Genomic DNA, 6,462 nt, shown 5'->3' on the forward strand with positions numbered 1-6,462 from the left:
ACCACTCCAGCAACCCTCAGTTTGTTTCCTGAGGTTAAAAATTCCTCATATCAGCGAGGTCATATGATACATGTCTTTCTCTGATTGACTTATTTCACTCAGCATAACACCCTCCAGTTCCATCCATGTCGTTGCAAATGGCAGGATCTCATTCCTTTTTATGGCTGCATAATATTCCATTGTGTATATATACCACATCTTCTTTATCCATTCATCTGTCGATGGACATCTTGGCTCTTTCCACAGTTTGGCTCTTGTGGACATTGCTGCTATAAACATTGGGTTGCATGTACCCCTTCGGGTCCCTACATTTGTATCTTTGGGGTAAATACCCAGTAGTGCAATTGCTAGATCGTAGGGTAGCTCTATTTTCAACTGTTTGAGGAACCTCCATACTGTTTTCCAGAGTGGCTGCACCAGCTTGCATTCCCACCAACAGTGTAGGAGGGTTCCCATTTCTCCACATCCCCGCCAACATCTGTTATTTCCCGATTCTTAATTCTAGCCATTCTGACTGGTGTGAGGTGGTATCTCATTGAGGTTTTGATTTGGATTTCCCTGATGCCGAGCGATGTTGAACACTTTTTCATGTGTCTGTTGGCCATTTGGATGACTTCTTTGGAAAAATGTCTGTTCATGTCTTCTGCCCATTTCTTCATTGGATTATTTGTTCTTTGGGTGTTGAGTTTGATAAGTTCTTCATAGATTTTGGATACTAGCCCTTTATCTGATATGTCCTTTGCAAATATCTTCTCCCATTCTGTCAGTTGTCTTTTGGTTTTGTGGACTGTTTCTTTTGCTGTGCAAAAGCTTTTTATCTTGATGAAATCCCAATAGTTCATTTTTGCCCTTGCTTCCCTTGCCTTTGGTGATGTTTCTAGGAAGAAGTTGCTGCGGCTGAGGTCGAAGAGGTTGCTGCCTGTGTTCTCCTTTAGGATGTTGATGGACTCGTGTCTCACATGTAGGTCTTTCAACCATTTTGAGTCCATTTTTGTGTGTGGTGTAAGGAAATGGGCCACTTTCATTCTTCTGCATGTGGGTATCCAATTTTCCAAACACCTTTTGTTGAAGAGACTGTCTTTTTTCCATTGGACGTTCTTTCCTGCTTTGTCGAAGATTCGTTGACCATAGAGTTGAAGGTCCTTTTCTGGGCTCTCTATTCTGTTCCATTGATCTACGTGTCTGTTTTTGTGCCAGTACCATACTGTCTTGATGATGACAGCTTTGTAATAGAGCTGGAAGTCCGGAATTGTGATACCGCCAGCTTTTCTTTTCTTTTTCAACATTCCTCTGGCTATTTGGGGTCTTTTCTGGTTCCATACAAATTTTAGAATTATTTGTTCCATTTCTTCGAAAAAAGTGGATGGTATTTTGATAGGGATTGCATTAAATGTGTAGATTGCTCTGTTAGCATTGACATCCTCACAATATTTGTTCTTCCAATCCATGAGCATGGAACGTTTTTCCATTTCTTTGTGTCTTCCTCAATTTCTTTCATGAGTATTTTATAGTTTTCTGAGTACAGACTCTTTGCCTCTTTGGTTAGATTTATTCCTAAGTATCTTATGGTTTTGGGTGCACTTGTAAATGGGATCGACTCCTTAATTTCTCTTTCTTCTGTCTTGTTTTTGGTGTATAGGAATGCCACTGATTTCTGTGCATTGATTTTATATCCTGCCACTTTACTGAATTCCTGTATGAGTTCTAGCAGTTTTGAGGTGGAGTCTTTTGGGTCTTCCACATAAAGTATCATATCGTCTGCAAAGAGTAAGAGTTTGACTTCTTCTTTGCTGATCGGATGCCTTTTATTTCTTTTTGTTGTCTGATTGCTGTGGCTAGGACTTCTAATACTATGTTGAATAGCAGTGGTGAGAGTGGACATCCCTGCCGCTTTCCTGACCTTAGGGGGAAAGCTCTCAGTTTTTCCCCATTGAGAATGATATTCGCTGTGGGTTTTTCATAGACAGCTTTTATGATATTGAGGTATGTACCCTCTATCCCTATACTCTGAAGAGTTTTGATCAAGAAACGATGCTGTACTTTGTCAAATGCTTTTTCTGCGTCCATTGAGAGGATCATATGTTTCTTGTTCTTTCTTTTATTAATGTAGTGTATCACGTTGATTGATCTGCAGATGTTGAACCAACCTTGCAGCCCAGGGATAAATCCCACTTGGTCGTGGTGAATAATCCTTTTAATGTACTGTTGGATCTTATTGGCTAGTATTTTGGTGAGAATTTTTGCATCCATGTTCATCAAGGATATTGGTCTGTAATTCTCCTTTTTGATGGGGTCTTTGTCTGGTTTTGGGATCAAGGTAATGCTGGCCTCATAAAATGAGTTTGGAAGTTTTCCTTCCATTTCTATTTTTTGGAACAGTTTCAGGAGAATAGGTATTAATTCTTCTTTAAATGGCTGATAGAATTCCCCTGGGAAGCCATCTGGCCCTGGGCTTTTGTTTGTTGGGAGATTTTTGATGACTGCTTCAATTTCCTTAGTGGCTATAGGTCTGTTCAGGTTTTCTATTTCTTCCTGGTTCAATTTTGGTAGTTGATACATCTCTAGGAATGCACCCATTTCTTCCAGGTTATCTAATTTGTTGGCATAGAGTGGCTCGTAATATGTTCTTATAATTGTTTGTATTTCTTTGTTGTTGGTTGTGATCTCTCCTCTTTCATTCATGATTTTGTTGATTTGGGTCATTTCTCTTTTCTTTTTGATAAGTCTGGCCAGGGGTTTATCAATTTTGTTAATCCTTTCAAAGAACGAGCTCCTAGTTTCGTTGATCTGTTCTACTGTTCTTTTGGTTTCTAGTTCATTGATTTCTGCTCTGATCTTTATTATTTCTCTTCTCCTGCTGGGTTTAGGCTTTATTTGCTGTTCTTTCTCCAGCTCCTTTAGGTGTAGGGTTAGGTTGTGTATTTGAGATCTTTCTTGTTTCTTGAGAAAGGCTTGAATTGCTACATACTTTCCTCTTAGGACCGCCTTTGCTGTATCCCAAAGATTTTGAACAGTTGTGTTTTCATTTTCATTTGTTTCCATGAATTTTTTTAATTCTTCTTTAGTTTCCTGGTTGACCCATTCATTCTTTAGTAGGATGCTCTTTAGCCTCCATGTATTTGAGTTCTTTCCAACTTTCCTCTTGTGATTGAGCTCTAGTTTCAAAGCATTGTGGTCTGGAAATATGCAGGGAATGATCCCAGTCTTTTGGTACCAGTTGAGACCTGATTTCTGACCTAGGATATGATCTGTTCTGGAGAATGTTCCATGGGCAGTAGAGAAGAATGTGTATTCTGTTGCTTTGGGATGGAATGTTCTGAACATGTCTGTGAAGTCCATTTGGTCTAGTGTGTCATTTAAAGTCTTTATTTCCTTGTTGATCTTTTGCTTAGATGATCTGTCCATTTCAATCAGGGGGGTGTTAAGTCCCCCACTATTATTGTATTGTTGTTGATGTGTTTCTTTGCTTTTGTTATTAATTGGCTTATATAATTGGCTGCTCCCATGTCAGGGGCATAGATATTTATAATTGTTAGATCTTCTTGTTGGATAGACCCTTTAAGTAGGCTATAGTGTCCTTCCTCATTTCTTATTACAGTCTTTGGTTTAAAATCTAATTTGTCTGATATAAGGATTGCCACCCCAGCTTTCTTTTGGTGTCCATTAACATGGTAAATGGTTTTCCACCCTCTCACTTTCAATCTGGGGGTGTCTTTGGGTGTAAAATGAGTCTCTTGTAGATAGTATATCGAAGAGTCTTGTTTTCTTTATCCAATCTGATAGTCTGTGTCTTTTGATTGGGGCATTTAGCCCATTTACATTCAGGGTAACTATTGAAAGGTATGAATTTAGTGCCATTGTATTTCCTGTAAGGTGACTGTTACTGTATATTGTCTGTGTTCCTTTTTGGTCTATGTTGCTTTTAGGCTCTCTCTTTGCTTAGAGGACCTCTTTCAATATTTCTTGTAGGGCTGGTTTTATGTTTGCAAATTCCTTTAGTTTTTGTTTGTCCTGGAAGCTTTTTATCTCTCCTTCTATATTCAATGACAGTTTAGCTGGATATAGCATTTTTGGCTGCATATTTTTCTCATTTAGTTCTCTGAATATATCATGCCAGTCCTTTCTGGCCTGCCAGGTCTCTGTGGATAGGTCTGTTGCCAATCTAATGTTTCTACCATTGTAGGTTACATATCTCTTCTCCCGAGCTGCTTTCAGGATTTTCTTTGTCTCTGAGACTCATAAGTTTTACTATTAGATGTCAGGGTGTTGACTTATTTTTATGATTTTGAGAGGGGTTCTCTGTCTCCTGGATTTTGATGCCTGTTTCCTTCCCCAAATTAGGGAAGTTCTCTGCTATAATTTGCTCCAATATACCTTCTGCCCCTCTCTCTCTTTCTTCTTCTTCTTCTTCTGGGATCCCAATTATTCTAATGTTGTTTCATCTTATGGTATCGCTTATCTCTCGAATTCTGCCCTCATGATCCAGTAGTTGTTTATCTCTCTTTTTCTCAGCTTCTTTATTTTCCATCATTTGGTCTTCTATATCTATCACTAATTCTCTCTTCTGCCTCATTTATCCTAGCAGTTAGTGCCCCCATTTTTGATTGCACCTCATTAATAGCCTTTTTGATTTCAACTTGGTTAGAGTTTAGTTCTTTTATTTCTCCAGAAAGGTTTTCTCTAATAACGTACATGCTTTTTTCAAGCCCATCTAGTATCTTTAAAATCATCATTCTGAACTCTAGTTCTGACATTGTACTAATGTCCGTATTGAGTAGGTCCCTGGCAATTGGTACTGCCTCTTGTTCTTTTTGTTGAGGTGATTTTTTCTGTCTTGTCATTTTGTCCAGAGGAGAGCAGATGAATGAGAGAACAAACTGCTAACAGGGTAACAAAGTCCCCAGAAAATATACTCTAAACAAATCAGAAAAGACCTGAAACCGGGGGGAAAGTAAGGGAAAGAAAGAAAAAAGAAAACAAACAAACAAACACATAACAAAACAAAAAAACCAGAATATGATCAAATATGATCAGGCTGGTGCATAGATCAGTGCCACACACTAGATTTTGGGTGTATTTTGTCTGTTAGAAGAAAGTGCCTCCCAAAATTTTAAAGAAAGAAAAAGTTATATATGTACAAAAATAAGGGTTAATACAATGAAAGGATGGAATATGATTGTAAAGATGAAAATTATAAAAGATTTTATAAAAGTAATTGATAAGATAAGAAGTTGTTTGAAAAAAGAAAGGAGAGGATTTAAAAAAAAAGGGGAGAGAATGTGATCAAGCAGGAGACTAGAACAAAGCCATACACTAGAGATTTAGGGTATATTTTGATCTGTTAGAAGAAATCGTATCTCAAAATTTGAAAGAGAAAACAACTTATCTATATATGCCAAAAATAAGGGTAACTACTCTGAAGGGATAGAATATGACTCTAAACATTAAAAATAAAAATGTTTTTCAAAAAAGGGATTGATAAGATGTTGGTTGAAAAAGGGGAAAAGAAAAATTCAAAAAAAAAAGGCAGTTAAAAAAATCAACTTTGAAAGACTAAAGAATCATGGTAAAAAAGCAATGAATTCTATGTGCAGTATTCCCCTAGCGCTGGAGTTCTGCCGTTCTCATTGATCGGTAAACTTGGTCTTGGCTTGCTGGCTGTTCTTGCTGATCTTCTGGGGGAGGGGCCTGTTGCTGTGGTTTCCAAATGTCTTTGCCGGAGGCGGAATTGCCCCGCCCTTGCCAGGGTCTGGCTAAGTAATCTGCTCAGGTTTGTTCTCTGGAGCTTTTGTTCCCTACAAACTTTCCATACAGCTTTGGAGGACGACAGTGAAGTTGGCGGCCTCCCAATCTCTGCCCCGAAGGAGCCGAGAACTCGGGGCCCGCTCCTTAGTGCGCCCCCAGAGAAAAGCAGTCAGTCACTCCCGTCTCCCCGTCTCCAGCCGCACTCCGTGCTCACCCGGCCTGTGACCGAGCATTTCTATCTCTGGCACCCGACCCCGTGTGGACTCTCCAAACCCAGCAGATCCCTGCGGTGCGCTCCTGCGCCGCTCCTCCCGGGGATGGAAGGGGAGTCTCCCCGGCTCTGCCGCTTGTTGGGTCCCTGCTGGAGGAGCAGTGGCCCGACTGTGCTGCGGATCAGGGTTTATGGCAACCCCGAGCTGCGAGCCTGCGCCTCAGCTCCATCTCTGCAGCCGGCTTCCCCGCTCTGATACCTGGGAGCTCTGGCGCACTCAGGCACCTCCGGTCTTTCTGTGACCCCGAGGGTCCTGAGACCACACTGTCCTGCGAGGATTCCACCCCCCGCTTAGCCACTGGAGTGACGTCCCTCAGCGGAGCAGACTTCTAAAAGGTCCGATTTTGTGCTCCGCGGCTCTAGCACTTGCCAGAAGCGGCCGACAGAGGCCCCCTCCCCGCCGTCTGTCCTTCCGAATATCGCCTTGGATTCACTTCTCCGCACAT

Source organism: Callorhinus ursinus, unplaced genomic scaffold, assembly GCF_003265705.2.
Source record: "Callorhinus ursinus isolate GAN/ISIS: 27379988/994484 unplaced genomic scaffold, GSC_fseal_2.0 scaffold9, whole genome shotgun sequence".
Lineage (NCBI taxonomy): Eukaryota > Metazoa > Chordata > Mammalia > Carnivora > Otariidae > Callorhinus > Callorhinus ursinus.